Source organism: Balaenoptera musculus, chromosome 8, assembly GCF_009873245.2.
Source record: "Balaenoptera musculus isolate JJ_BM4_2016_0621 chromosome 8, mBalMus1.pri.v3, whole genome shotgun sequence".
Taxonomy (NCBI): Eukaryota; Metazoa; Chordata; class Mammalia; order Artiodactyla; family Balaenopteridae; genus Balaenoptera; species Balaenoptera musculus.
Window position 1 is genome coordinate 103,838,630 of NC_045792.1, and position 9,140 is coordinate 103,847,769.

The following is a 9,140-nucleotide window of genomic DNA, read 5'->3' on the forward strand; positions in this document are numbered from 1 at the left end:
GGACAGATGGACTCGGGTCCCAGCTCAGAACCGAGAGGGGAAGCAGACGATGGAGAGACGAGCGTGAGGAGGCGGCGTGAACTCCCTGCTGACCTGACTGCAGCCTCGGCCTCCTGCCCGCCGAGACCAGCACCCTCCCCTGCTCCTGCCCCGCCCCAGGGTCTCTTCCACCTTCTCCAGGGCTTCCTCCTGCTGCCGCCCCCTCTCCTGCATCATCGGTTCCCCCACCCCACCAGATGGTTCGCGTCCACGTGCAGACACGCAGTGATAGCTCCCCGGTTCTAAATCCCCTCTGGCTGTCACACCACGTCTCTGCTCCCCTTTCAGCGAAAGTCTTCAAAAGGGGGTGTTGCAATGTAAATAGAAGTGAGAGTTTTCTTTCTTCTGAGAGCAGGGAAAACAAAGGGAACAGCGAACAGGCTAGAGAAGAAACAAAACCTGGCCTGAAAGAGTTAATCACTCCTTGGTTTACTTTAACTGTCACTAATTGGTAGTTAACTAGATTTGTACTTTATAAAGCTAACCTCACTCCCTGACACTACGTAATTTACATTCGGCACCTATCACCCCTAACTCTTACGTGAGTTACATCGCATGCCTCTCACACCCTAACCTTATTACCACCCCGGCACTCACATTCTGTTGTACGCCCCTCGTAACAAATCACCCCCTATAGTTTCTGCATTTCAGAAACAGGATCACCGGCCGATAAACCAGAGGCAAACGGACGCAGTTACCAGACTGCCAGACCCCAATTACCAGGCGGCCTGATGCCATCTATGACTGCTTTGAAATAATGCAAAGGAGAAGAAAAATGCAAGACCTTCAGTACTTTGATCCTTATCTTATACCCCAGACTGCAAGCCCCACATATAAAATCTTCCCTGATTCCCAAGGAGGGAGGGCACAATTCTTGAGGCACTAGCCTGCTGTGTCTTCCCTTCTGCCTGGCAGAAAATAAAGCCATCTTTCTCTTCCTCCAAAATCCCTGTCTCTGTACTTCTGTTCGGCCTTGGTGCACAGCGAAGCCGATATTTCGGCAACAGGGGCTGTTCGGGTTCCCTGTCTCCCATCCTCCCACTCCTCGGGCTTGTTGCTCACTGCCCCATCAGGACTTAGGAGTTCCTTTGCCAAGGTCACTGATGACTTGGGCTGCCAGGCCCAAGGCTCAGTTTTCTTGTCTGACTGACTAGGAGCATCTGATGCACATGCTCACTCCTTGCTCTGCCTGTGGACAGCGCTCTGCTCTCCCCGCCCCCGCCCCCCACCCCTCCCCGCCTCCTTCTCCGGCTGCTCTTTCTGGGCCTCCCTTGTATCCTCCTCATCTTCCCGACCTCTGGCCTCCCCTCTCCCCTCACCCAGCCCCAGGGTGGGAGATACTCCCTGTGTGCAGACTTCCCGACTCTGTAGTTGCTGAGGCCCGAATCTTTAAAATCGTCCTCGACCCCTCTCTCTCACACCCAGCATCCAATCCCCCAGCAAATCCTATAGGCCTTCCCTTCAAGACAGACCCAGAACCCTGCAGCTCCTGGCCGCTTTCACTGCTGTTCTCCTCTCTTTTCTGGATGTCATAATAGCCTCCTAATTACCTCTGCTTCCACCTACTCTTCCTGTAGCCTATTCTCCACACAATGGCCAGAGAAAGCCTTTTAAAATGTTAATCAGATCATGTTAAATTACTGATCCAAACTGTCCAATGGCTTCCCACCCCGCTAGGAATATAATCCAAAGACGTCCTCACAACCTCCAGGGCCTACCTGATCTGACCTGCCTGGGGCTGCTTATCTGACCTCCTCTCACTCTCCCCCTCAACCACTGGCCTCCTCCGCATTCCTCAGACACACGGGGCACATGCTGCCTCAGGGCCTTTGCACGAGCCATCCCCCCTGCCCATCCTGCTCCTGCCCCTGGATCCATATAACTTGCTCCCTCGCTCTGGTTTCGGCTTAAATGCCACCTCAGAGAGGCCTTCCCTGTTCAGCCTCTCTAGAATAGCACCTCCCTTTTCTCTCACCCTTTTGTTTTTCTTATTAGCACTTCTCACTCCTTGGCATTTAATTATTTGTCTCTCCCCACCAGAACGTAAGCTCCAAGAAAACAGGAACTTTATTTTTTTCCTGCTCTATCCTTGGCACCCAGGATACCGCCTGGCTCATCATAGGTGAACAATACATGTTTGCTGACAGAATGAATGAAAAGCCTTTGCGCTGCTGGAATGGATGGGACTCCTCATCCACACTTGCTACTCAGACCCTTCAAGGCCTCAGCCCCAAAGGACACCTGAGTTTTCTCGTAGGCGTGGAGTAGCAACATAGACTCTTACTCTGAGCAAAGAGGAGGTAGAGGGTTGTTCAGGAATGGTTTCCAGGATTCCAAAGGCGAGGCAGCTCTGGTGGAAGATGTGCCCCGAGACGGCTCGCCAGGGGCCAGGCCAGAGCAGAACCGCCCACGGGGCCGCCAGAACAGAAATGTTCTCTAAAGGCAAAGGGGTGGCATTTTGGTGCAGAAGGTAGAGGAGCCGCTATCTGATCTGCACGCCAACTCCGGACTGGTTTTATTTTTTTAATAAATTTATCTATTTATCTATCTATCTATTTATTTATTTATGTTTGGCTGCATTGGGTCTTCGTTGCTGCGCATGGGCTTTCTCTAGTTGTGGCGAGCGGGGGCTACTCTTCGTTGCGGTGCATGGGCTTCTCATTGCGGTGGCTTCTCTTGTTGCAGAGCACAGGCTCTAGAGCGCACGGGCTTCAGTAATTGCAACATGCGGGCTCAGTAGTTGTGGCTCATGGGCTCTAGAGCGTGGGCTTCAGTAGTTGTGGTGCACGAGCTTAGTTGCTCTGTGGCATGTGGGATCTTCCCAGACCAGGCCTCGAACCCGTGTCCCCTGCATTGGCAGGTGGATACTTAACCACTGCGCCGCCAGGGAAGCCCCAGGTTTTACTTTTTATTTAAATAAACTCTTGGAGAACTCCCTGGCGGTCCAGTGGTTAGGACTCCACGCTTTCACTGCTGAGGGCCTGGGTTCAATCCCTGGTCAGGGAACTAGGATCCCACAAGCCGCATGGCGTGGCCCATATAAATAGATACATAAATAAACTTTTTATTTTAGAATAGTTTTAGACTTACAGAAAAGTTGCAAAGATAGAACCAAGAGTTGCTAGGAACCCCTCACCCAGTTTCCTCTATTGTTTATGTGTTCCATTGGCATGTAACATTTATCATAACTAATGATGATGATTAACTAAAGTCCACATTTGACTCAGATTCCTTAGTTTTTCCCTAATGTCTTTTCTCCATTCCAGAATCCCATCCAGGATACCCCACTACGTCTAGTACTTGGGGCTATGACATTCTCTCAGACTTTCCCTATTTGGGGTGACCTTGACAATTTGGAGGAGTCATGGTCAGGCATTTTGTAGGATGCCCCTCGACTGGGATTTGTCAGCATGTCATACCAAGGGTACATGCCATTGGCGCAGTATCCCCGATGATGTTAACCTTGATCATTTGACTAGTCAGGTGTCACCCTCTTTCCAAACTGTGCTCTTCAGAAGGAAGTTACCAAGCACAGCCCACACTTAGGGAGTGAGGAGTCTTCTCCTTCATTACCTGGAATTCTGTACCGCAGATTTCAGATCAATGTGTTCAGCTACTGTACTTTCATCACCCACTGCTGTGTCCAAGGACTGAGGGCAGAAATCGCCCTGTCACGGTCACTACGGACATTTTCTTTTAGCCAGGCTGCTGCTGAGTGCTTCCCGTGGTTTACTTCACTGAATTCTTAGAGCAGCCCTAGGAAATCGATTCAGCTGATATCTCCTTTTTACCAAGGAGGATGCCAAAGGTCAGAGAGCCTCGCCTCCCAATTCTCAACTCTCATTTCTAACCATTTACTTGACTTGAATGCACCCAGCCATCTCGAACCTCATATGGCCAAAACGGAACTCTCCATGTCCCTCGCTCCTCCCCAGTCTTAGTAAGTAGCACCAGCATCCATCCTATTACTCAAGCCAGAAACCAATGAGCCAGCCTCTGTCGTCCTGGCAACTCCTGTCCATTCTGCCTCCCAAGCGCCTCACTCCCTTGCTAGAGGCAAGTGGCTTCCTAATGCCTTTGAATACAGCTGCCCAGCCCCACAGTCCTTCAGCCTGCACGGTCTCCCCGCCCCACCTCTCTAACTTCACTTTGAGTAGCTCCGCCCCCCGCCCCCCCAGTGCTCACCACCTTGGGGCCACACCTGAACTTTCAGTAATCAGATCCCTCCTCCTCTCTCCACCTTATACGCTCTCCCTGGCCCGCAGAGCGTCCCCTTTTCCTTTAGGATGTCGCCTGCAGATCACCTCCTCAGAGAGGTCTTCCCAGCTGCTCTGCCCCAAACCCACCGTTAGTCTCTACCTCGGCCCTTTCTTCAGTCGGGACGTCCACTGTCACCCGCAATAAACGTCTGTACCATGTTAGAAGGAGAGCTCCAGGAAGGGCAGGGACTCAGGCTGCCTCATTGCTGTGTCCCCAGCCCCCATCACTCTGGCACAAGGCAAACGCTCAAAGGCCAGATAAAGGAATGAGCAAGGGGGAAAGTCACTTGTCTGACACACTCAGAGTGGCCAAGAAGGAGCCCGATTTCTAACCCAGGTCATTGGACTCCAGACCATCTCTCAAGGACCTGCTCAGATCCCAACTTGCCAACCCTCCATCCGTCCTACATGTATTAAGTTCCTACCGTGGGCCAGTTCCTGTCCTAGGTATGATGACACACGGATGAATCTAGGGCTGGGTCTTTACCTATACCTATAAGGAAACTCTGAGCCTCACAGGGGAGACAGACAAATAGACAATTGCCACAGAGCATGAAAGTTTGCTTGGGAGCACGAAGGAGGGGCAGCTAAGCCAGCCTGGGAAGGGGTGTCCAAGAAGATGTCTCAAAGGAAATGACGACCGACATGACAGGTGTTCTGGTGCAGGAAATAGCAAAACTAGAGATAAGACAGAGTCTGGCCTATTCTGAGACTCACACGTGCTTTAGTGGGGCTGAAAGCCATGGTGAGTGAGGGGGCAGAAGAGAAAGGAAGTGGCCAGAGCACTGAGGGGCCTTGTAGATATTATTGTTACTACGCTGAGCCAGAGCAAAGACTATGTAATTTATCGTGAGACCAGTGGGAGCCAATAAAGGGTTTTAGGCAGAAAAATGAGATGACAGAATTTATTTATTTAGGTTGCGCCGGGTCTTAGTTGCAGCAGGCAGCCTCCTTTAGTTGTGGCTCGAGGGCTCCTTAGTTGCGGCTCGCCGGCTCCTTAGTTGTGGCATGTGAACTCTTAGTTGCGGCATGCTTGTGGGATCTAGTTCCCTGGCCAGGGATCGAACCCGGGCCCCCTGCGTTGGGAGCACGGAGTCTTAACCACTGCGCCATCAGGGAAGTCCCTGAGATGACAGAATTTAGAAAGATCACCTTGCTACAACATGTTGGAGGAAATAAGAATGAAAACCAGAGGAGTTCAAAGGGTGTGGCAGCAATTTAGAAAAGATGTGATGAAGACATAGACTAAGGTAAGGGTAGAAGAGGAGGTGGAGGAAAATGGAGACTTGAGTCCTATTTAAGAGGCAGAATCGAGGTGTAGGTCGCTGGTTAGAAAACTGGGTCGAAGGAGAGAGAGTCGAGGATGGGGACTGGCCATCTGCTGGGTGAACGGGCCGATGGTGGAACAGCCCTGGAGGAGATTTAGGTGGGAGATGGTGGGTTTAGGGCAAGGTAGACGTGTGCTATTCAGAGGTGGAGTTGAACATGTAGGTCTGGATGGAGTGCAGGGGAGTTCTCCGGGCTGGATGGAGATTTGAGCACCCTTAGCATGTGGAAGAGCCGATCTTAGGGAGACGGTGAGATGGCTCCTGGCCGGGCTGAGCTCCCACTGTCCTGACCAAGCAGGGCACCTACTGCCAGCACCAAACATCTCAGCACTCGTTATCTTCAGACTCGCCTGTTTGCTGCCTCATTTGTTCCTCACTTTCAGTCTGAACGTGTTTTCCCTCCGACACCCCAAGCAGAGACTGCCTTATATTTCATGTATTTTCTCCCCACTCTCCATTCACTAGCACAGGGTCTGTCAAATAGTAAATTTGATGATACTAATGATAATAACTACTAGTAATAGTGTCTGTAATGTAGAGGGCATAATGTTAAGGTCTTAACTCTGCTACTTTTTTCCGTTCTCTTGAGGACCCAACAAGGTAGGTATCAGGAACCTCATTTTACAGATGAGGAAACAGATGAAGTTGCAGCGCATGCCTAAAGCTCCCCAGCCAGCAAACGGAGAAACGCAGCTCTGGACGCAGCTGAGTCTGCCCCCAAAGCCTGTGTGCCCTCCCGCTAAGCAGGACACGGACCCTTCCAGTCTGGCTGGGAGGCCACAAGGAAGAGAGGGTGCAGATTTGCCCCGTGGCTGCCAGGACAAGAACCAAAAGCCTCTCAGGGGACCTCTGAGCAGACTTGGTTCTTAGCTCAGTGGCAGAAAAACTGGCAACCAGAGGTGTTCAAGGTGAAACCAGCTCCGCAGGAAGCGGTGAGCTGCCCGTCGTGGTCACGGAGGAGGGGCTGCGTGAGACATGGTCTTTAAGGAACCTCCAATCTTGAGCGCTTATGGGTGATGATTTTTCTCTTTTTCTTGGCTGTGCCACGCAGCATGCAGGATCTTAGTTCCCCGACCAGGGGTCGAACCTGTGGCCCCTGCAGTGGAAGCATGGAGTCTTAACCACTGGACCGCCAGGGACGTCCCGACCTTCTGATGTTTCAAGGGGGATGATATGCTTGGGAAAAGCGCCCACCCCCACCACCACTTCAAAGAAAAAGCATGAAGCTAGCCAAAGGGAAAAGATTGACTTAAGAAAGCAGATTTCAGTGCTTCCAAGGATCCAAGGGGAAGGGGTGGGAGCAGTGGGAGTGATTTTCAGGGAGAAAACAATGTTGAAAGTAGCGAGAACAACTTCCGCAGACATGGGACAGGCGGAGGCAAGCTGATGAGCTCCGTGGAAAATGGCGTGAGAATCACCATTGGGCACGGACCCCTTCCTTTCTTCTCCATTAACTGAGCACCCATCAGCAGCCTGGCACCAGACCAGCAGCTGCGGAGGCGGGGGCGGGAGGGGGGGGGGTCGGGTCGTGGGGAACAGAGCAGGGTGAAGTAACAGTCCCTTCCCTTGGGAGAGCACAGTGTAATCCTCAGAGACAAGATAAAAAGCCGAGTGGCTAAAAAGATTGAACACATGCAAGGTTACGAACTGAAAGCAAGATAAGAGCCTGAGAACCCAGCAGGGAAGGCCCAGCCTTCCCTCTGCGTGGCACACAGGGAGGAGTAGGGCCAGATGCCGAAAGAGAACCACAGAGAAACCACGGAAGCCTAAGGCTAGCAGAAAGGCTGGAACAGGAACCCAGCAAAAGCCATAAAGGGAGATTGAAAAATGTTCTCTCTGTTTACCTGGAAAAAGGTGATAGAAGGAATGTGCTCCTTTATTAGATGGAGAGAAAGCACAAGGTTAGAAAGCCCGGGCTTTGTGTTTGCGCCCGAGTATGTGTGGTGTGCGTGCATGTACGTGGGCCTGTAAACCCATGCACGTGGAGGTGTGAGTGTGGCGCATGGGCGTTCAGTGCCCCTGGGTGAACCTGCCCGAGGCTGTGTGTCGAGGGTGCGTGCGTCTGTGCTTCGTGTGGCTGTGAACAAGCAACATGACCTCGGTCCTCTTGACCTCTACTCTATGGGGTCAGTCCCCCTTACACACTGGGGCAAAATGATGTGGACTGTGGATTGGAGAAGGACACAGTGGTCACCTCGTGCAGCTGCCTTCCCCTCTTTGGGCCTCACTTTCCGTACTTGTAAAACAAGGACATTGAAGCATTGGCTTTCAACCCAGGGGGCACATCATGGGCACCGCTGAAGTTTCAAAATAATAAGAGATGCCCAGGACCCACTCTGGCACTACTGAATCCCAGTCTCTAGGAGAGCCTTCTAACAAAGTTCCTTCCCAAGAGGTTCTGAAACCTAGCCTTGTTAAGAACAGCAAAGGTGCCCTGGGCTTCAGATTCCACTTCCTCCCCATGAGCTTGCCAGCGAGCTGGGCGTGCACTCATGGTATGATGGAGTCTGTTTGCACAAAGGCAGGCTTATCACACCGCAGCCAGTGCAACTCTGGGAGATAGGGCCGCCGTGTAGGCTGAAGACCTCGAATGCAAAAGACTCCAACCTGCAGGGTCCTGGATGAAAACTGACCCGATGAAACCGACAAAGATAAACACAAGCTCTGGACTGAGGCAAACAAGGTAATCCGCAGACACAAGAAACTGGTAACAGCAGGTGCTTCGGGGGAAGGCAGCTGCATGACTGAGGACAGTGGTCAGTGAGAAAGAGCTACATTTCACTGGAACTTGTAGATGCCTTTTGAATGTTGCATCATGTGAATGTATATCAACTGTCTTTAAAAATCACTGGGAGGGACTTCTCTGGCCGTCCAGTGGTTAAGACTCCGAGCTTCCAATGCAGGGGGTGCAGTTTGATCCCTGGTGGGGGAACTAAGAGCCCACGTGCTGTGTGGTGCAGCCAAAAAAAAAAAAAAATCCCTGGGAAAATATCACTGGCAGAAGCACAGAATCGGGCAGAAGAACCTGGCTGGATATAAGTGGGATGCACGCAATCTAGGGTTTTAGCTGACAAGCTTACCCTGAGCAGACACCGTACCGTGGCTGTCAAAGTCAACCTGACTTTCAGCTTCACGGTGGACGGGTGGTGTGCTCCTTAGGGGGGGACTATCCCTCTGTGATCTGTGCAGTTCACTCCCTGTCTGGATCCCTGCGCCCTGGACTGAGCACCACATTCGGAGTAGTGTCTGGACTGACAAGCTAAGCCACACCCAGAAAAGAGAAATCGGGAGGGGGAAGGGTCAGAAACTGCACAGGAGTGGGTGAAGGGATCCAGACTGTCAGCCCAGGCAGGGGGAACACTGTGTGGGGCACCATCACTGTCTCCAAATATCTGCATTGGCAAAAGGGAGCAGACTGTCCTTCCTGAGGCCAGAGCTTCAGTTTGGTGTGCCCAGGCACTGTGGGCAGGTCCTCTGGGGGCTAAGGAAAAGCTTGCTAACTTTTAGAGCCATC